This window comes from Microcebus murinus, chromosome 10 (assembly GCF_040939455.1).
Source record: "Microcebus murinus isolate Inina chromosome 10, M.murinus_Inina_mat1.0, whole genome shotgun sequence".
Taxonomy (NCBI): domain Eukaryota; kingdom Metazoa; phylum Chordata; class Mammalia; order Primates; family Cheirogaleidae; genus Microcebus; species Microcebus murinus.
Window position 1 is genome coordinate 68,024,045 of NC_134113.1, and position 23,022 is coordinate 68,047,066.

General features: G+C 46.5%; 1 protein-coding gene and 1 long non-coding RNA gene across 2 annotated transcripts in view; one reads left to right on the forward strand and one right to left on the reverse strand.

Annotated features, from left to right (window-relative positions):
* MSRB3 (methionine sulfoxide reductase B3) overlaps nt 1-23,022 on the forward strand; it is a 294,311-nt gene that overhangs the window by 189,451 nt on the left and 81,838 nt on the right. The window lies entirely within an intron of this gene.
* Nucleotides 8,771-11,378, reverse strand: LOC142873401 (uncharacterized). Its single transcript, XR_012921460.1, has 3 exons — nt 11,317-11,378; nt 10,366-10,467; nt 8,771-8,850 (listed from the first exon to the last, which is right to left on the reverse strand). It is a non-coding gene; the product is annotated as an uncharacterized LOC142873401 (long non-coding RNA).

The window sequence follows — 23,022 nt, forward strand, 5'->3', positions numbered from 1 at the left end:
GGTGCTCTTGGATCCTGGCCGTGGAGCCTAATTACCAGGACTCCCAGATACCCTTGGCAAATATGTTCCTGAGGTCCCTCCCACTCCACCCCTGCCCCCAGCCTTGGCTCGGACAGAGAGATGGATGGCTTCCTGTCCCTCCTTCCATGATGCTTCTTATTGGACAGGCAGGCTGGGGGTGTCTGTCAGTCCAAAAGCCACGAATGGCGACTTTAAGGGCTTCCGGGGGGAGTCCAATGGGACAAAGATGGATGGTTGGGAGGGTGAGGAGATTCCTGCCAGAGTGCATCCCCTGCTCAGCCTTATCTCAGGGCCGCAAGGAAGGAACCACCTGCTGCTTCAGACAGGCCTCCCTGGCATCCCATCACCCCACTCAGAGATGAGGGAAAATGGAAGCCAGCAACATCCCCCCGCCTGAGCAGGCAGACATCGTGTTGAGGTTTTGTAAGGGTTTGTACCTCTGACAACAACAGGAAGCAGGCAAGGAGTAAGAAACCTTCCTTCTCACTCCATTTCTCCCAAGGAAGGAGAAACAGTACCATGTTTCCCCAAAAATAAGACCTACCCATAAAATAAGCCCTAGCAGGATGTCTAAGCATTTGCGCAATGTAAACCATGCCCCAAAAACAAGACCTAGTGATGGGCGTGGCTGCGCAGCATGTCTGCACAACCCATGCATTTCGTCCCCAAGCGGTAAAGAAGACGAGCAGCAGCCCTTCTCATCTGCCCCATCGTGACAGCTACTATCCCAGAGGTGACCGGAAAGGTGCGGGCAGCCCCACCAACAAGGTCGGCTCCCCCTGTCAGGTCCCGGCCATCCTGTGCGTGCTGCAAGCTGAGGCTTTGAGGGGAAAATAACACACCCCCTGAAAACAAGCCCTAGGGTGTCTTCTTGAGGAAAAATAAATATAAGACCCTGTCTTATTTTCAGGGAAACACGGTACCTGAGGGATAATAATGGGACTAGGGAGAGGAGATGGGAAGGCCTGAAGTTGCCTACAAGGCTGGGAGGGGACAAACCCAGAGTGAGTGTCCCACAGTGTTTCCTCATGGGGGTGGACAGGCATGTGGGAGCCCGGGTGCCAGCAGAGAGCTGAGGCCTGGGCTCCAGGTGCGGCGGCCCTGCTGTGCGTGCAGAGGAGGGACCTGGGCCCATGTTGGGGGTTACCCTTTCCAAGGCTTTCCCTCCCTCCCTTTCCTGCCCCTTCTCTGCTAGTCCTGGCGGGGATAGGCTCAAGGGGCAGGACTCCCAGGCAGCTGCATGGTATGCAGCAGAGAGAAGGGAGGGAAATTTCAGACATTAGCAATCTGGGAGTGGAGGAAGTTCCTTCTAGAACTCAGCAGGGGAGACGGACAGGCACTTGGCTTTTGACACTGTTACGGTATTACATAAGGCATAGGTAGGGGACACTGCCCGCCTGCTATGGTGGATAGAAATGTCAGTCACTGCTGGGAAAGTGTATCCATGATGGGCTTGGGTGAGAACTAGGAGGAGGATGACAATGATGAAAATAAAGATGATGACGAGCTTTGTCTGTGGCAGGCCACCTGCCAATACCATGCATGCAAGTCTTTACCCATCCTCCCCGTCACAGCTCCGTGCAGTGGACGTTGTTGTTTTCACTTTGCAGATGAGAAAGTTGACGCTATGAGATGCAAATGTGCTTGCCTAAGGCCACCAACTGCTAAGTGCGAAGCAAATTCCCCCCCTGGACAGACCCCATCACGCAGTGTCCCTCCTCTGTGTTAGATTCAGCAGCTCCTCATGAACCACAAACTGAAAGCCAGGCATTGCAGGGTTTGCAAAAACCAGAAAGACACCACCTTTGTTTTTCAGAAGCTTGCAGCCCAGTGGTATTTCCAGAAGCCCTGCTCATTTCTTTTCCATCAAAGCCCCTCATTAGGGTTTGAGAGTTTCGTTGTTTGCTTTTTTTCCACTGGGTTACTGTCTTCTCCGAGGAGTCACTGAGTCCCTTTCACCAGCCAATGGGCTCATGGATTTCCAAAGAGGGTAGACACAAAGGTGAAAACCCAGAGAATTAACATGTGGCCTTAAGTGTAGGCCCGGGCTGGGTTTCTATGGATTTAGAGCATTGCGTTCAATCTGTGGATATCCACGCTTCTTCAGGAAGCCAGGCTTCCTCTGGGCACCTCAGCAAGTTTTGCTCTCCTGCTTCCTGCTAGCCCCAAGTTCAGACAGATTTGCCTCTACAGTTTGGCTTAGGATTTTCATTCTTTGAATATCATCCCAAAGAATTGCACAAGCACATTCTCACTGTGCAGTGGTATCCCCCTGACACAGAGCCTCCTTCCACCATGTGGCTGTTTGCCTCCACCTCTTGCCCTGTTCCAAGCTTCCCACTGGATCTGCAGAGGGAGATGAATACAGTCAGTCATTTCTCTGTCTCAGCTGTTGGGCTGGTCACCTCCTAGTGGCCTCCACGAGAGGAGTCTTACTGCTTTCTGGCTTGTTTTCCGCAGCGTTTCCAATTGCTTTTGAATTTTTATCACTTACACTTCTGAATTGCACTGTCTTTTTGCCTAACTCTTCATGTTGGTGTCTGTACTCTGATTTCATCTCACTCTGGGGCCGGCTTGTCCAAAGTCCTATTTTTTTCCTATTTTAACTTAAGACAGCTTTTTGTTTATTGTCCAAGTCCATGAGAATAGTCATTTCTCGGTATCTCCAGGGCATTGGTTCCAAGACCCCCAGCAGAAACCAAAATGCTCAGGTGCTCAAGTCCCTGGTTGAAAATGGGGTAGTATTTGTACATAACCTACCCACGTCCTCCTGCATAGTTTAAATCATCTCTGGATTTCTTATAATACCTAATGCAATGTAAATTCCATGTAAATAGTTGTGCCGTATTTTTCAAATCTGTATTATTTTTTAATCATTGTATTGTTCTTTTTTACCTTTTTTTAGGGGGGGGGATATTTTCAATCAGCGGTGTGTTGAATCCCCAGATGCAGAACCCGCGGATATAGAGAGCCAACTGTACCTTGGTACTGCTGTGGCTTTAGCTTTTGAACATGGTGAAATGTAGCTGGGGCACTTTTCCAGTGATCTCCCAGGCCGTTGGGTGGGGAAGACATTAAGATGGAGGCATGCTGCGGAAGAGAATTCTGGCAAGAGCCCCAGGCCAGAGCTGACTTTGTCATTGGTTATAAATGAGTTCACATCTCCACTTCAGCGCTGCGGAGAACATGTTTTAGAAGACTTGGAGAGGAAGGGAGATTCCTCAAGGCATCGTGGATTCTCCCCAGATGCAAGGGAAAGTCTCCGGGAATTCCCTGGGATCTGTGCTCTGCCTAAGAGGTTTCCGAGAGACATTCAGCACATTCTGTTTCAATAAAGAACATTAAGGAGTTGGCATCTGGGGAGCATGTGCAGCCTACAGAGTTGCTCTAGGTAACGGTAATTCTCCCCGCTCGTGGTAAATCCACGATTGCTTGGCCGATGTGGATTTATGGCCACTCAGTCTGCCTGCTTGTGGTGAGAGGCTCAGGTAGGGCAGTAATGGTTCACGTGAGTAGAGCTGGGGTGCTCTGGGGAACGCGCCTGACTGGGATTGTCGGCGGGGTGGGGCAGTGCCATGCGTGTCATCTACGTTTGTCCAGCACCAAGTTTTCTCCGTGCGTGGGAAACGCCAACACTTCATCGTTCTCTTCACCAATTTTGTCAGATGACTGTTCCCATCAAAGTTCTCCTTAGAACTTTAGAATGAATCTTACCCCTAAAAACAAGAACTTTGTCACTAAGCCTATTACCTATTAGCTTTATCTCCTTACCTGTAGGGGGTATGCTATTATCCCTGTCCCCTGATTCTGTCTAGAGGGATTGTTTGTAACAGTTTCTAGTCATGACCTAGCTACTTACAAAAAAAAAAAAAAGGTAACCATCTTCTCTGTCTGATGAAGCACATTGTATCTTATTCTAGCTTTGGAGAAAACCCCCCTCCTTTTTTATTTTTATTTTTTATTTTTTTAACCAGGAAACATCCTGGATTGGAAGGTTAGAGACAATTTTTTTTTAAAAGAAGATATATACTCTGGCTAAGTGTCTTACTTCATCTGAGTTTTGTGGTTTTCTTCATTATATAAAACTAAGTGTTTGGACTCAGTGATCCCTTCACAAGATCGTTTTTCCATTCTAAGTGCCTGAGATGCTTCTCTAAATAGTGTGTGCAAAGGCCCTAATTGCTCGCCCAGAGTTCTCTTCCCTTAGGAGACACACAGTGTGTGCCAACAGTAGCGAGACTTCAGTGCACGTTGTAACCCTTCTTCACGAGGCTCGTCCAGTGGACAGCCAACTGCTGCCGGACGGCCAAACCTCTCAGACCAGGCAGTATGTGTCTAGGATTTCACTTTTGAAATGAACTACAACATCATAATAACTAGCATTTATTAAGCACATATTAAGCCTTTATAACACCACTTTTGGTTGAGTCCTTACAGGTACCTTGTGAGGTAGGTTCTATGATTTATCTGCACTTTATTGACAAACAAACCAAAACACGATGCCGATAAATAACTTGCCCGAGATCATATAACAACATGACAGACCCGGGACTCCCAGGCAGGCAGTGTAATACCTGGGTCTGTGCTCTTAACGTCCAGGTTGAATCTGTTTCTGTGAAAATTTTTTGTTTTGTTTAGTTTTTCCACAGCCTCGGTTATTTTAGGATCTCTTTCGAAAGTGTCTTCAAGTACATTTCCCAAATGTTAGAGGCTACAAGTTACTGATATGTCTTGGAGATATGATTTAACTCCAATTATATGCAAATTTATGTAACACCAAGCTCTCTATAGGAGCCCAGAATGAATAAGCTTGACATTGAGTTTACTGGAAAGAACCACAGAAAGAGAAGATCGCCAGCATGGGTGGATATTGATTTGAAAACTTGATTCAGATTGTATTCTTTGATAGAAGCTCTGGCCTCTTCCCTGAGCCTCTGGCCATAGCCTCCTCTTTTAGGCAAAAAAACCCCACTGAGCATTGTTTGTCATCATGAATGAGAAATACTGCAGGTTTCCCAGAGGGAGACCAACTGGTGGCTCTGTTAGCCGGGACAGGAGGATAAGGCTCTAGCTGCAGTCTCTCCCCCTGCTCAGCTTATCCTGGTTTAACCAGAACCCAAAATAACCCTCTCCCCCAAGACTTGTCTCCCGCTCACGGACACCCCGTTTTAAGAAACGCTCGTGGCACCTAGTATTTTGCATGGTACATTATAAGCACTCAATAAATGTTTGTTACTTCGTGGCAAAATGGATCAATTCAGCAGTGATTTTTCACTTTGCAAAAAGAGTCACTGCAGGGTTCCTTTAAATGGCCCGCTCCCCGGGTGCATTTAAAATGCGATTTGATTTATAGGAATTCGAAGTACATGGTTCTGCAGGGCCACATCAATCGTGTAAAGTGAGACGCATGTGCTGCCGGGTTCCCACTGACCGGGCGTGTTGGCAGTTCTCCTCCACCGGCTCGGAATGCACACAAACCGGGCCTGCGCTCCCGCCCGCCTTTTATCACAAAGGGGCTCATTTTGTGAATGAACAGCCACTGCCAGCAGCGTGATGGTATTCCCGGTGACCTTTGCCCGCGGGTTGGATTCCCGCCCAGCAGGGAGACAAGGCCTTAGGAAAAGGTTAGTTCATTGATGGCCAGCGCCCGCTGCGCGGGGTCTGGGGACGGAAAGGCTCCGGGAACTTTTCCTTTTTTCGTGAATCACCCTCGAGACACCAGCCTTCCCGCCCGTGCAGCTTTCTCTTTTCTTTGTCTGGGCATCTTGGAGTCTGTTCAGCAGGAAAGTTTTATTGCTTCTGCTGCTCCGGCTCCTGAATTTTTATTTATTTATTTTTTGTAGCTGTGGATTATAATCATTCTAGTTTTGCCTCGTTGTTTCCCAACAGCAATTCTGGGGTCCTTGTGAGCTTCCGCCCTTTCCTCCCCACCCCCTTCTTCCCTCCCCCTCCGCAGCCGCCTCCTCCTCCTCACCAGGGCTTTTTCAGTTTGATGTTTTTAGGTATCAAAGGAAGGTCTCCAGGAACCCTGCAACTAAAGACTTTAATGAGGACCATGCCCAAGAAATCCTGGCTGCCAAAGACATGATGATGATTTATGTCGCTCACTCACTCCCTAACAGCAAGAGGACTATTTGTAAAAATAAAAAAGCTGCTCATATGGAATTAAACAAGAGCATAGCTGCTTCCTTCCAGACCCCGGGAGCTTAACAAAGAGCATCCACACTCTGTCTCCAGCAGCACATGACTCAGGGCCGATATTAGTCTTCCTGTCACATAAAGCTAAATCCTGTTAGCACAGGCAGCAGAGCACACTCTCCCTACTGGTGGACCTCAAGAGGTACATTACCAAGGAAAGCACAGATGTGCAAGAGGAAAGGGTATAGGCACGAGCTCAAGCCCAGGCTGAGTCACTGAGCCGGCAGACTGAGCCTGGTGGTAGGCATTTAGGGCCCCCCACCTTGTTCCTGGCATCAGATAGTTGAGTGACTCACGCTGGCCAACTGGGTTCTGGCCAGCTTAGTGGAGAGGAGCTCTGGAGAGAAGATATACACTCTGTTGCCTCCATTTCCTCATCTGTTAAATGGGCTACCTCCTAGCGTTGTTGTGGACAATAACGAGCTCGTACCTAGAGTACAAGTAGCATCATACCAATCGGTGCTAATTGTTATTAATTATTGTTGTTACTATTCTGTATTGTGGCTGCCATGAAACTGTGTCACCCAGACCTCCTGCTTCAGGAAGAGCAATGGAAAGGAGCAGACTGATGATCTCAGCTGCTGTCTCTAAATTCACATCCACACTGTCACCATGCCACCAAGTTTGTGCCAAGGCCATGCTTCCTGTGGGCGGCTCCAAGCCGTGGAAGGAGCCTGGCAGGGACGCTGATGCGAGCCATTCTGGAGAGACCCAGGACTCCTCTTACAGTGACTCGAGTCTAGGACTCGTCAGCCTGGCAGAACCTTTCTGGAGATTCTCTCTCCCCCACTGGAACACCTGCCTTCCCCCCCTCCCTTTCGGGGTTCAGACCCGCAGTGGGCCGGAAGCCTCTCCCTGCAGCTTTCTGTCTCCCATAGACGCTTCCTCCAGTAAATCCCCTGTGTGTCTAAATCCCTGTCTTGGTGTCCACTTCCTGGAGGACCTGAAATAACACACATACTAAGTAGGCTGTCTGTCACTGGCATACTGTATTAGTACTAGCAACTTCTCTGACAGGAGGACAGGTGTTCACACCTTACCTACTCATTCAGCACTGGATAACTGTGTGATGGGTGCTTGGTGCTGGGGACATAGAGATGGTCCCACATGGACAGGCTGACAGGCTAGTGTAAACAGATACACACGTACACAAATAGTCACAGTGATGTGGCTAATGCTCAAATAAAGGTACACATGAAAAATGCAAGAATCCAGAGGAGGAAGTGGTTAGTTGGCCAGGGTGGGGAAGGGGCCGGGGGATGCACCGAGAAGGCTTCACTAGGGAAGGATATTTGAATGCAAAGACATGCACCCACCCTCTCAGCTCCTGTCTTCAATGTGGCCCACGGAGTAAGTAAAAAGGAAGGAACAGAAGCCCAGAGAGATTCGACATCACATCCTCTGATGGGCTTTCCCCTTCCTCTTTTACCTCTCTCTGCGATGGCTGTAAAGTAGCAGTAATTATCACAGGGATTCGAGACATGATCCACCTTCCCGAGTTGAAAGAAGCACAAATGCCAGCAATTTTCCACTCTGGGAGGCAACTCCTAGACAGGCAAGTAGGTCCGAGAGGCTGCCCTGGGGGCCCATGAATCCAGGCTGTGGGACCACGCTGCTGTCACGCAGGGTTCAGGCTCGGCAGTTGAATGAGGATCTGTTATGGGCTGAATTGTTCCCTTCTCCGTCCCCTTACAAAAAATTCCTAGGCCGAAATCCTAACCCACCCCACCCCCGGACCTCAGAACTGGACTGTATTTAGAATTAGCGTTTTTAAAGAGGTAATGAAAGTGAGGACATTAGGGTGGGCCTTAATCCAATATGACTGATAAATCCTTATAAGAAAATGAGATTTGGATACAGAAACACAGACAGAGGGCAGATGATGTGAACGGAAACACAGAGAGGGTAGCCACCCACAAGCCCTGGACAGAGGCCTGGACAGATCCTTCCCTGACAGCTCTCAGAAGGGACCAACCCTGCTCACACCTGAACTCAAGACTTCCAGCTCCCAGAACCGCATGGAGCAGCTTTCAGTTGTTTAAGCCACCCGGTTTGTTATGGCAACTTTAGCACACTGATGTGGGATTCCTCCTCCCCTTCCTCAGAGATGGCATTTGGCCCCACTCTGCTCACAACCTTAATAGGGAAAGGTGGCATTTTTCTTTCCTGGAGAACGGGGGATTCATCTTTGGCCACTGGACGGGGAGCAGGGGACGTGGGGCCTGAGGAAGAGCAGAAAGCCAAGCTTTCCCGTGAGGCCTGGGTCGTGCCAGATGCAGAATTCACTAAAGAACGCAGGTCCCAGAAGCCACAAAACAAAAAAGGGAAAGCTACACTTTTGACCCTTTATTTTAATGCTCAGATGCTATTGAACAGCAAGACAAGTTATTTTGCAGGACTGAAAAAGGAGATAGATCACATGATAAGGATCCTGGTAGATGGGTCGCACGGCAGTCCACAAGGAAGAAAAACGAGGAGGAGGACATGCTGAGGGACTAGAACCCAAACAGCAGCTCATATGAAGCTTTTGTTTTGTCCCCTGAGGAACCCGAGTGGGAATTCATGAGAAAGGGCTGTGTGATACCTCAAACTCACATCTTGACGTTGCTGGAAAGGAAGGCTTCGTTGGCCCTGGGTCAGAACCAAGAAACATGAGCAATTCTAACTTGCAGGGTGTGATGTGAGGATCCAGTCACTTTCCTGGGGCGAATCAAGTCGTACTGTGACAGATACTACATTATAGAAAATCGTGTCTGATGGGGAGCTAACCAATGTCCAAGGCCGGGCTGCAATATCTTAATTCCCAAACCATCTCCCTTAAGGAAAACATTTCATGAAATTGACTTATACGCTCTGGTGTTTTCTGACATACTGAGGAGTAGTTTCCTGCTAAAGCATTTTCTTTTTCATTTTTATGTAAACAACAGAAATGTGTGGGGTTACTAAGGATAAATCACCACACTCAAACATACTTAAGGCATGTGCCTTTTTTTAAATGTCCCCAGGGTGGGACCAACCTGCCCAGTGTGCCTAACATGACTTTAGGCCCCTCTCTTTCAACCCTCCTGCCCCCATATGCCTAGTGCATAGAGGAGTCGAACAAGGAGCAAACAACAAAGGCCAGGAGAGAATTAGGGTCTAAATCAAACAGCAAGCTTCTCCGCCCCTGCCCATGCTGAGAGAAGCAGCTCAGAGAGAATCCACACCCCCTGTGAGAAGCAGCAGTGGTAGATGGGAGAAGTACAAAGGGTAACCTTGGGGTCTTCAGGAGGGGCAAGGAGCTGCCCAACTTCAGGGTTGAAGCCACAGCTGAGAAGAGGGGACTCAGTGATAGCTGCAGCTGCAGAAGAGATCGTCTCCTCTGAGGGAAATCGATTCATTTATTATGCACCTACTACATGCTAAGAGAGAATAAGAAAGTCCTGAGGCCCAGGGAGTAGGGAGTCAAGGGATCAGCCTTCAGATGCTAACAGTAATCTGTGGCTTTGTGTGACTTGCCCCTGTCCTCCTGAACTAGCCTGGGGAAGCGCTATTATTTTTCTTCTCTCTCTTCTCCTAACCATATCTTTCCTCTGAAATTCAGGAACATGGTTGGTAGCCAAAGCCCTAATTTGTATTTCCAAACCCGTTTCTAGAGCAGCAGAAGGGGGCATTTCCAGTTAGGTGTCTTGCTGGCATTGTAGACTCATCATCTCTCCCAGACACCTCTCTCCCCAGCCCTGCCCTCTGCAACCAGACACAACCCAGACCAGCTCCTTGCTTCGCTGCAGCACTGTTCTTCACTGATGGGCTCAGAGCTTGGCCCCTTTGATTCTTCCTCTTCTGTCCCACGGGGTCAACTACCATGTTATTTTTGACTCCCTGCACATCTATGTTCTTTCCCTCTCATTCCAGGTGTCACCTTCACTGTCCCTTCCGTCATCACCCCTCAACCGCACTGCTACAGCAGTCTCCTAACTGGTCTCCTTACCTCCCTGCAAACTGCGCCTCTGTCCTTCAAACTTTCCTCCCTTATCCCCACGGCAGGAATCCCCTTTGAAAGGGCAGCCCAAATGCCACCACCTCCTCTGTGAATCTCCCACAATATGCTCAGTGGGAAGACAGGCTCTCCCTCTTCTGAAATAGCACAATCAAGGTTTGCCTTACCTTAATTTGTGTACATGAAGATGCCGCCCGTGTTTAGACGATGTCCTCCGTTCTCCACACAGCCCTGTCCAACATCTTGCGTGACTTCTTCCCTTAGATAACCTGTAGGTGCCTCAAACAAACATGTCCAAAAGGGAATTCTTGATCCTTCCCCCCCACTCAAAACCTGATAATTCACTAGTCTTCCCCATTTTGTAAATGGCTGCACCATTCTGTCTGTCTGTCAAACCAAAAACTTTGGCTTTATCATTGATTCTTCTTCCTCATCCCCATCCAATCCATCAAATGTTCTTACTGCCAAAATAAATCCTGATTTCACCAACTTCCCATCCCCCCCCTTGCTATGCTAGTGTAAACTAATATCTTTCCAGGATTTTTGCAATCGCTCATAAAGGAGGTCCCTAATAAAGTGGTTTATAGAATATGTAAATTAGATCGTGTCATTTATCTGCTTAACACCCCCCAATGGCTTCTCATCACACTTAGAATAAAATCCAAATTCATTACTCTGTCCTACAAGGCCCTTTGCTCTGGCCTCTGCTGCATCTCTGACTTTGTCTGCTACTACTTTCCTCCTTGGTCCAGTCCTTGAACATATCATACATGCTCCTGCTTCAGGGCCTTTGCACTTCTCCCTCCTGTCTGGAACACTCTTTCGCAGATCTTTGCGTGGCTAGCCTCTTGTCTGTGTTCATATCTCAATCCACATGCCACCCTCGCAGAGAGGGTGACCATCCGTTAGAGGACAGTGCCCTTGCTCACCTAACCTCACCTTACCTTACCTTGCTTAATTTTCCTCACAACATTCAACACTGGATGAAAGTTCTAATTAATTCATTTCCTTATTTTTTTGTTTCCTGTCACCTTGAACACGAGGTTCTATAAAAGCAGGAACGTTGACTGTTAACAAACTAACAAACTGTCACTATAATGGCTCTTGAAAAATCACACCATCTTTGTTGTCCAGCCTCCGGTAGCCCACAATCAGCCTCTCCTTCTCGTATTAATGCCCTGGTGTAGTCTGTTCCTACACCAAATAGGTATGACCTGTGTGATCAATGAGGTTTCTCAGGAACAATGACACATAAACTTCTGAGACGAGGTCATAAAAGACATTGTGACTTCTGCCTTGTTTTCCTGCATCACTCACTCTGGGAAAAGCCAGCAGCCATGCTGTAAGGATACTCAAGCAGTCCTGCGGATAAGTCCATGTGACGAGGACCTGAGGTCTTCTGCCAAGATCCAGCATCAACTTGGCATTCTATGAGTGTGACATTTTTGAAGTGGGTCCTCCATCCCTAGTTGAGCCTTTAGGTGACTGCAGGCCTAACTGGGTACACAAAGATGAATGCAATGTGGTTCATTGCATTCCCTGATCTCAGGGCTATTGCATAGCCCTAATCTCAGGCTATTCAAAAATTAGAAAGAGAAAAAGAGGGGGGGGAAAGAGTTAAATACAGGGGAAAGAAAGAGTCAAATGCTTTAATGGAAGAGTAAAGGGAGCATGGTGGTGGGAATGATTCGACTCTACTACAGAGAAAGAAGGATTAGAGGAAGCTTCCAGTGGAAGAGATGCTTGAGTAAATTCCTGAAGAACAAGAGTTAAGTAATTAATGAACACTGGTTGACATTGCCTCCAAGATACTGTTGGCTTAGGCTCTGGAATTGTTCTTGAGGTTGGATTGTCTTTTTCCCTGATGGAATGTTCAAATTAATAAGAGAAAAGAATGAGTGAAGACTTGAGCACTGACCCTAAATCTAGGAAGAATTCATTCCTCATGTACCTTAGATGACTTCAAAGAAAATGGAGAGGATTATCCATAGAACTTCCTTGTTGCATTTTTTTCATTTTCCTTTTTAACTTTGCTATAGCAGCATTCTGCTAAGGCCTCTCAAAGGTATAGGAGACTGTCAGTTGGTTATTATGACTGAAATGGAAGGGCTGGAAGCATTTTCAGAGGTATCCAAGTGCGTAAGGTGCAACTATTAGGTAATGAGTTGGAATTTTAACAGTCCGGAACCCATACATCTTAATGAGCATGGTCCCCAGGGAGGAGGTCAGCCACTTATTCCAATGATTTTGTCATTACTGAAAACGTTCTGAGAACGTATATCTCTCTGGAAATTGTCTTCAAACCTACAGCGCATTCTTTTGAATTGCCTTGATGATGGTAAATCATAGTCCTTTGAGTCTGAATTTTTACTTGTGTGCAACAGGTAATTTTCTAAGCCATACCAGCCTGAGGGGATGGTCAAATGATAAGACAATGACATAAGCCCATTCATTACTCCACAGCTCAGCCCCACCAGCTGGTTTGCTAGAATTCTGACCCACCTTATTCTGCCTCCAGGTGTATGTTTGGGGAGTGGGGAGCAACACTGGGATGGAGAGAGGGGAGAGTAGAGATGAGTTTTTACACAGAGGCCTATTTTGATTTATCTATTTTAAACCATGACTCTTCAATTGCCTGGCAGTCAATTCCAGTCCATTCGATGGGAGCCCCACTGACTCTAGAGGGTGCTTTCTGGAGACACTCCACGTGGTAGTGTGTTTGCTTTTCATCCTTTTCACAGTAGCAAACTCTTCTTCTTAGCACTTTTTCCTGCACACCTTGCTCTATCTTTCTCCAGATCACTCAAAAGCACACACTTACCTCATCTATTTGTTCACTGCCTGCCCCCATCTAGACTGGGGTATTTTAGGTGTTTTTTGTTTGCTCACTCCTATATCTCCAGCACCTACACCAGTGCCTGGCAGGCACAAAGTAAGCACTCAAGTATTTGTTAAATGAATAAGTGAATTATTAATAGTTACTCCTAATGGCAGAGGAGAGGGAATTCATAATCATATGAGTAAATTCAGAACATGAATGGCCAACCTGTGATATAGTTTTTTGGAAGTCTCATGTTTTATCTTAAAACATATATAGACTTTTATATTCTAATCCATAATAAACTCTGTTCGATAGAAAAAATAATTTTAGAAAGAAATTGATGTTCCCAAAAGATATCTGATATCTATCATTCATTCATGTAAGAATTATATTTTTATTCATGACTAATGATATTATTCATTCATGAAAGAATGATGTGTATTGAGCATTTATGAAGTGAGTGGGCTGGAATATTTAGAAAAGCCAGGCACTTTTCTTTCTCCACAATGCCTCTCCATGGGGCTAGCTAGGCTTCCTACAGCATGGTGGTCTCGGGGTGGCTGGACTTCTCCCACGGTAGCTAGCTTCCTCGGAAGGGGAGCTTCAATTGATTGGACACAAGCTGGAGGTCTCTTATGACCTAACCTTGGGCATCCCAGAATATCAATCCCACCCCATCTGTGTATTGGGCAAGTCACTAAGGCCAGTCCATATTCAAAGGGAGTGGAATTAGTCTCTACCCCTCAGTGGAAAGGAGAGCAAAGAATCTGTGGCCACCTTTAATCTACCATGCCATGCGTAGGCAGTGTGCTAAGTGCTCTCCTCATAGCATCTCTTTCACCTATGGCAGCCCTATGAAGCAGGTACCATGGCTGTTCCCATTTTACTATAAAGAAATTGAGGCTTTGAAGGAGTGTAACTTCCCTCCGAGCCCATAGCTAGTAATTGGTGGAGCCAGTAACAAATTAAAATTTAATTTCCTTGAATTTATAAAGCAAACAGATAGCATTCGGCCTATTTAGAAATGGCTTCGGGGCAGACAGGGGAAAGCGAGTGGAGGTGGGAGGTTGGTTCTTACGGTAAGTCCTTGTAACCGCTCATAAGGAAAGACCTCGTCAAAGCATTGGCTACATGCTACATAATAAGCCCATCTTTGAGCTTGGACCAGAGAGAGGGTTTGGGGCTCCAGAGAAGAATGTCGGCAGCTATAAAATAAAGCAGCTATGCCTCAGGGTGTATGTGAACCACAGCTGGTAACCCCAGACTGGGATATTGATTTCTTCAGGGCAAATGAAAGAGAACGTGTGTGCCAAATTGTTTTTTTTTTTCAACCTAAGAAAAATAGTGGCGAGTCTCTGGAACGACCCTAACAATCCCACATTCATGAAGTGGCTCAAACCAGCAGGACTCATGTTTGGAATGGAAAGACCGGAGCCGAGGAAAAGGAAAGTGGAATTTCTCTTTGGAGTTTTGAAGTCCCTCCTTAGCTTATGGCTTTGAGTTGCTTGAAAAGCTTGAAGGAATTTCCACACTTAGCACACTTCCCGTGGCTGCCCGCTGCCTGGCTCCAAAGCACATTTTGTGGGGTTTAAGTGCGTTCCCATCCAAAGCATTATAATAGATGCTGTCACCGGGGCTGCATCCTGGCAGTGGAAGGCAGGTCACCCCAAGAGGTCCCGTTTCCTGACCGAATGCTTGGTTAATGGTATCTTGTCTTATTCACATCCTATTGGAAATGGTGTGAAACAGGGCCTGGGAGTAGATCTGGTTTTAGTCAATCTGGCTTATGCAGCCTTGTTTGACAAGCAACAGAGATCGGGCTCCTGGTTTTAAAAGAGAAATCCTAGTTTTACGGAAAATTTTTTTTTCTTTCTTTCTAAAGACAGAGAAACTTACCAGTTGCTTGTGGCTGAGAGAGTGCCACACACACGAAATGCTTTAAAAACAACAATCTCTCTTTGCTCATTTCATGTATGCGTTCACCAAACATTCATTTAGATGCCTGTTTTCTGCCAGGCACTGTAGTAGTACCTGTTAGGGAGACGATCCTGCACGAAATAGACTTCGTTCCTGCCCTCATGAAGTTTACAGTCTAGCAGGGAAGACAGAAATTGAACAACCCCCAGAACTAATATAAATAAGTGTTTGTAAGTGAAAGATATGGGGCACTAAGGGGAGGATGGCAGAAAGCCATAGATTGAGGGGCTTAAGTGCCAAGGAAGAGACATTGAAACAACAGAGGCCTGGTGGATAGATAGAAACTATCCGAGCATAGAGCTGGGGGAACTGAGTTCCATACAGAGGGAGCAGCAGGGAGTGAGGCAGCGTGGGCTCAGATGAGGCGAGAGAGACAGGGAGGGTCTAGATCGTGCAGGACCTGAAGGCCAAAAGCAGGATTTTGCGTTTTGAATTCTCCCTCCAATCAGTTTCATTTGAACCACTTTCTACCATCGTTAGCTTGATTGGCTACAAAGCCCTATCAGTTATTGAGCTAATTAATTAGATCCTGAAGCACCCAATTTGAAGCCAGGCCTGTCACTGTCAAGGCTGTAGTCACTCTCCACTGAAGGCGTAGGGTGGAGTTGAGGGTCCATATTAAAGCACTAGCTTGGGAGAAAGATGGGATTTAAATGTGCATATATTGTCTTATTTATCCTCCATTTATACTTCCTTTTAATTAAAAATTACTGAGCACATCCGATAAGCGAAATGCCTTTGAAGATTCAAAGAGGTCTGGGACGCGTCCTTCCCCTCCAGGAGCTTGTGTCTCCGCAGAAGAGCCAGCTCTGTGAATCGCCCTGCGAAACCATGGGCTCACCCAGCGAAATGGGCAGCATCTGAATCCCAGCTGGGCCAGGTTCACAGACATGCCCTCCAGGGTCACAGAGCTTGATAGTAATTGTCTTTTAATTTTGTGGTCTTCATTTTGATTATAATCTAAAATCTATTTTACTGGTTATAAAAGGAATAAAGGTCCTGTTGTTTACACTAATGATTTACAACTGAAAGGCCTTTTATGACATAAGACTGACTTGAGGGCCCACGGATGTATTTTCACAAATCTATGAGAATTTTTCCCCCTTAAAAATTTGTTCTTAAATCACCAAGTTTGCGAAACTAATCTATTCCAACACATCACTATTACAGAGTTTTAAAAACCCCAAGGCCAAGAAAAGGTAAGAATAAAATTCCTACAATATTTAGGATTTGTTGTATAAATTAGAGATTATAGATTTCAAGGTCCTCTTGCATTCTTTATCTCAGGGCTTTTTTGTAAATATATATGAACCACACAAGGTAGACAGGATTATTATCCTTGTCATAGAGATATAAAAAAGCTGAGGTTTGTAGCTGTTAAATAACTTGCCCAAGTTCAACTAATAATAAATGTAAATGTGGACTTGGAATGAAAACACTCTGATTCCCAGTCCAGTAGTCATCCCCTTGTCCCAACCTGCTAGAATTTAGAGCAACAGATGTAACCCATTGAAATCTGCAACCTCTGGTCTGGGCGTGTGCTTCGGTTTTGTTTTACCAATTACACAAAAATTCCTCATTTGGTCATAGTCATCCCATGATATCTTAACGATTTCCTCTGCTTAGCAGTGGTGGTTTTAAAATGTCTACAAATTCTATGATTGCTCCCATAAAGGAGGTCTGTGTATCTACCCCTCGAATCTGGCCGACTAACAGTGTGTGGTAGAAGGTGACTCTATGCGAATTCTGAGACTAGGTCATAAAAGGTGATACAGCTTCCACTTGGTCCTCATGGGATGCTCCCTTTTGGAACCCGGCCACCATGCTGTGAGGAAGCCCTGGTCACATGAAGAGGCCACGTGTAGATGCTCAGCTGACACCCCCAGTCACGGTCCCAGCCAATAGCCAGCTTCGCTCCCAGCCTATGAGTGGGAAAGATGACTCCATCCCCCAGCAGCCATCGTACTGTAACCACACAAGGAAGCCTGCGTGGGAACAGTCTAGCTGAGCCTGGACCCCTGAGAGATAGTAACAGCATAATGTTTAAGCCACTAAGCTTGGAGCTGATTGGTTTGGCAGCGATAGTGGCTGGAATGCTGGTTGGGTACCTTGTGTGTGGTGGTGTCACCAGTGTTTTCCTGACAGACGCCATGCTCAGCTGGGCTGGGAGCTGCCATACTGAAGGAGACCAGAGGCCGTGCGCATGATGGCTTGACTGTTCCCAACGTTTCCGCTCCTCCGGCTCATGTGTTCTCTTTTCCATCAGAAAACACTGTGCTTTTGACCCCAGCTCAGTGCTGTTTTTGCAAACAGGGAATCAACTCAGCCTAAGGTAAAAATACCAGGCTCTTTAGAGTTCCTTCAGATGAGCTCCCTTTGCTAAGACTGAAATAGTTTCCCTCCCAGATACAGGAACTGCTGAGCCAGCTGCCCTGAAGGACTTGGAAGGACCAAGTGCAGCCAGAAGGAAGGCCACAGGCAGTGCACATCTTTAGGGCAAGGAGATGATGTCTTCATCTCTGGCCCCAGACTCCAGCACAGGTGCCTGCCCAAATGGATTTGGGTTTTCTAAATGAATGAATGAACTCAAAGTAACAATAGATTTGCCTTCTCTGACTGAATTATTTGCAACTCTCTGGCCTGTGAATGAACAATCAAGGTACATTTTTTTTTATAAAGGAAAAATTCTCCTTCTCCTCCCTAAAAAGGTAGGGAGTACAGGGGAACGAGGCAATTGGGATAAGTCAATGAGTGAGCAGAAGGCTTTTAAAATGAAATCTTAAACAGAGAAAGAGAGGAATCTTCATTTGGCAGAGTTAATTTCTAGCCTACCGTCACTAAAATGTCATCTCACTTGAAAGTGAGAGTCAGAATGTCATGATGCACAGGTTGTCTGCAGAGAAGGTCTCTCTTACAGAAGGCAGGGGCGTCTCCAGCATGATGACTGGCGGTATCAGGAAAGCCTCACCCCATGGACTTCTGCAAATGGCCACACAGGCTGGGCACCACCATCACCAATGGGTACCATGCACAGAGACCAGGAGCTTCACAGGAGCTGAAACCCTAGTGAAAAGAGATTAATCCCTGGCCAGCATCTACCATGTTCTTGGTAGGTATGGTGGGGATTTGAAAACAGCATCAAGAAGTGGTCTGATTGGAAAGACAGACACACAGGTAAATACTAAGTGCTATGGCAACAAAGCAAGTGTTTAACTTACCCGAGAAAGTCTAGGATAGTGCATCAGGGGATATGGCTTTTGAGTAGAATTTGGTAAGTAGTGGAGTTTGGAAAGAACATTCTGGGTATAAGAAGTTCCACATGCAAAGTCTCTTGAATACAAGGGAGTAAGGTCTAGTGGGGAATAAACCAGAAGGATTATGCAGAGGCCTGACTGTAAAGGATCCTGGGATGCTAAGGAGTTTGACCTTGACCTTCTAGGTGCATTCTCTGTTAGGAGAGCAGAACATGGCAGGCCCAGGGAAGCAGCTATAAACATGCAGCATGGAGCCTGAGAGCCATGAGGTTGGCCAATTCCTCCCCTCTGTCTTGTTGAGGCTAGAAAGGTGGGAGGTGTTTGCACATGCAGAAACCTTTTATAACGGTAATGTGGGTTGTCCCATCAAGACCAGTTCTCTAATTCATTTTATCCCAAAGGTGGTCAGATCAGAAGTGGGAAGAAACCAAAGGCCTCAGAGGCTGCGTCAGTAAGTGCACGTGTGTGCTTGTCTGTGGTAGTAGCTGTTGTTTCTGCAGTCAGCCGGGAGCATCCTGGGCTGTTAGAGGCTTAAAGAGACTTGAGCGTCTGGTCAAGGGTTTTTGGTGGTTAGTTGAACTTGGCCCAAGGCAGGGAATGCAGAGACCCCTTCACCTACTTCACAGTTTTGCATCGGATTCACCCAATACAAGGTTCTTAAACATATACTTTGGGACATCTTTGAAGACAAGCCGAGTACACTCTTGTAAAAATAATGTTAGTTTCAATACTAAATATAATAATAGTGCTATGGACTAAATCTTTGTGTCTTTCCAAAATTCATATGTTGGAGCTGTAATCTCCAGTGTGGCTGTATTTAGAGATGAGGACATTAAGGAAGTAATTAAGATTAATTAAGAAGTAATTAAGTCATAAGGGTGGGGCCCTGATCCAATAGGATTAGTGTCCTTGTAAGAGGAGATACCAGAGAGCTCATTTTCTCTCTTGGCACACATACACCGAGGAAAGGCCATGTGGGGACATAGGTGAGAAGGTGCTCACCTGCTAGCTAGGGAGAGGGCCCTTGCCAAGAACTAAATTGGTCAACACCTTGGTTTGGGACTTCTAGCCTCTAGAAGTGTAAGAAAATATAACTCTCTTGTTTAAGCCACTCAGTCTATAGTATTTTGTTATGGCAAGTCAAGCTAATACAAATAGTAACAATAGTTAACATTTATGGAGCACTTATTATGGGTGAGTCACTGTTACAGGTGCTAGTCACTATTATCAGTGCTTTATATTTATTAACTATAGTCATTGATGGTAGGCACCATTATCTCCATTTTACATTTGAGGAAACTGAGGCCTAGTAACTTGCCAGAGGCAATGCAGCTAATGTGTGGTAGAGGCAGGATTTAAACCCAGCGAAGAGCTCCAGAGACCCTTACCATAATTTACACCGCTGGTCATCAAGATGCTCATTGGAACTGTCTGCCTTTTGAGCAGAGCTTCTCACTGAGCAGGGACCCAGGACCTTGGCCAATTCTCTGCCAGATGACTTGTTCAGGCCAGCACCAAGAGGCCTCTTTTCCACTGCGTGTACCCCGGCTGTGTGGCTTGATCTTTCCCCAAAGAGATTGGAACCTGTGATGCTCAGACCTGCCACACACGTCCCTGGTGTCCCAGCCATTTCTGCTTCTGATTTCCCATAAAGGGCAAACGTTTTTCAGACACCCCACCCTGCCTGCACATTAAGGAGATGGGAACTGAGAGTTGTAAGGAAGCTTCAAAGAACCACAGAAATACATTTTTTTTTTCTAATCATTTTGGATCCATTTGCCCATTACCCATTTGAGAAAAACCTTGCAGAAAAGCAATTTCCTAATATGGCGTTTTGGATGTACAATGTAAACATTTGCGTTCATGGGACAAATAGGCTCAAGCTGTCGTTAAACTCCCTAGAGATACATTTTTCTTTCTATTTTCTTCTCTGTGATGTGATATGACATTATAGAGTGTAGGGGGTGGAGGGGGGCAGTCTTGTGTACTTATGCATTTTCCCATTGATTCTCTCATGTTATTTCGATTGTACATTATTTTCCCAGAAAAATCATCATAAACCATTTGGAATGGTCACACTTTTAATGGGTGCTAGAGATGTTTCTCTCTAATTTTGTCATCAGAAGTGGGTGCTCTGAGAGGTTCCCAATCCCATGGCAAGTTGGTGGTGGGACTGAGAGTGACACCCCGAGCCTCCACTCCCCCACTGCGCTAGCCCCACGCAACAGCGACTCTTTTCTTCTGGCCCCAGCTTGAGTCTAAGCTTCAAGATGGAAAGCGCTGGCAAAAACCTGACACTGAATAGCTTTGTCCTGTCTCTTTGTATTACGTATTCCTCTGCCCGATGGGGCGCAGGTTGACTTCAAGCTGAAAGCTTACCGTGTGCTCCAGAGGTCACCAAACTCAGCTCTGCATCAGGCCTCAGAGCAAGCTCAGAAGGCAGAGTCCTTCCATCCAGGCTTTTCTGTTCCCACTCAGGGAGCACTCACCAGCTGCCCTTGGGTTGCCAAGCAGGTAGGACAGTCGTGCAGATGGTTTCTAAGATCCCACACCTTTCTAAAACCACTCTCCACTCAAGGTCCCTTTAGCTCCACATGTATTTATAAGACTCTTCTGCCATTTTCTGCTGCTTTTCTTCTATATTTCCGCCTCTTTTTCCTAACACCTGGTGAAGAACTGTTGGAAATACCATCCCTCCTGCCGGCTCTGTCCCTACCTAAATGAGCAGTCTCTTGAGATGCACTCCTAGAATCTTCTTTGTTGCACTTTGTGCAAAGTGAATGCCATCGTCAGCTAGAAATTTAAATGAATGGCTCATTCATTTAATTGTATGTAATTCCTGGAGGTAGTGCCTGACATAAATCAAGGCAGATCTGCTAAATAACTTTCAAAGAAAAGGATGGTCTTTGGCACAAGCATAATGTTGGCACCTTCACACAAATGTGTTGGTTTTGGAGGAAATAAGCAAACAAAAAGACACAGCACAGTATGTATTAATAGTAATTCTGACAGCTACCATGTGTTGAGTACTTATGTGTTCAATAATTTTATATACATTGTTTCATTTAATACTCTTAGTTTAACTCCATAACAACCCAACAAGGGAGGTTGTGTATTAATAATTAGCACCATTTACAAATGTGGAGAGACAGTAAGGACCTTCCCAAGGTCATGGAGCCAGGAAGCTTGGATGGAGAAAGGACGATGAATAACCAAAGATGTTAAGACTTCTCGACTGAATAGTGCAGAGCAAAGATGATGAAGCCAAGACAGTGTGAGTGGCAGAGGAGTTTGAGGGTGATGTCAACCAGGAAAGATAGAAGGAATAGGGTGGGGACTCAGGATGGAGCAGTTGGGAGCATGTGGCACTCATACCCTTCAACACCCCATGTCACCCACCACAATATGGAGTCATCTCTCAAGGCTGCTGACAACTGTGAAGTGGGCCAGAAGGAGCTGGTGTGCCCAGTGCCACCTAAGCATGAATGAATGGTATGTAGGGAAAACCCACCATAATTGTCTTTTGGTGGGTGACTCCCAATATCTTCTGGGCTTCTCGTTTCTCTTTCCTCCGAGCTGCTGGCCCTGCCCTAGACCCTTACCCTGGGCTGGCCCAGGCTTTAAGTGCCATTGATAAATGGTCCCTATGCAGGGACAGAGGCTTCCACAAACTCTCACCCTGCTGAACTTTCTGGTGGGTCATGATGACTTGGCCCTCAGCTCCATCCAGAACACTGGCCCAGGAAAGCTGTCAGCCAGCCTGCAGGGCCTCTCCTGACCAGCTCTAGCATCTTCCAAGCCTCTCCAAGAGGACCTTTAGGTGGGTTTGTGAGGGTGTGAGGGAGTGGTGCGTGCTCCCTGTAGAGATTTAGTATGGCAGGCAACCTGGAACAGCAAGAGCGCTCTGGCCTAGGAATATAAGATAGTGAGAAAGTCTATGCAGGTGGCTTCTTGGGTTCCTAGCCAAACAGCCACAGAGCTGGTGGCGGGGCTCAGGTCTCCCAACCCAGTCAGGAACATTTCCCCATCAGCCTCATCTTGAGAAAAGACTCTCATTTTGCATGGGCACCACAGTAGGAAAGTAAAAGCATTTGTGTTTCAAAAGAGCAATGCCAGGCAAATTTTAAACCAAAGCTATGAATTTCTATCAAAATGAAGTGTCTGCCTGCTGGTCTGTTACTGCATCATGAGAAAATAGCTGAATGGGCTGTCACGATGTTCAGAGGCTATGTTTAGGATGGTCTGACTTACAGCTAGACTATGAAGCATGCACCAAATTCTTTAGGGAGAGGTAGGAAGTCATCCTCTAGAGAATTTGCAGGCCTTGATTTGCAATCAAGCTTCTTTTCACAGCAGCAATTCCATGTAGCTGAGTTCCACGGTGAATATAGCCAGAGATTCATTTATTTAACTGCATTAATAAATCCTAAGCAATCCTTGGGGAAGCCAGACTTTCACAGCTGGTAGAATGTCAGCCACCAGGTGGGGAGGCTGGCGCTGAGAGGGGCTTCCTAGCAGCCCCCAAACCACGGAATAGGAGCAACTGCCCAGCCTTACCCAAACTCCTCCCTCCTTCTGCTATGGCCACTGGCCTTCAGCGGGAAAACAAAACAGAATCGGATGCTCGCTAGACGCCCTGACACATGCCACTCTGGGGTAGGAGAGGGACGGGGAGAGGAATGCAGGAAGAAGAGGTCAGATGAAATTGTGGCTGCTTCAAGGGGAACACACGGGGCACCCTCAGCCTCCCGGGCTCTGCAAGGACAGCCTGG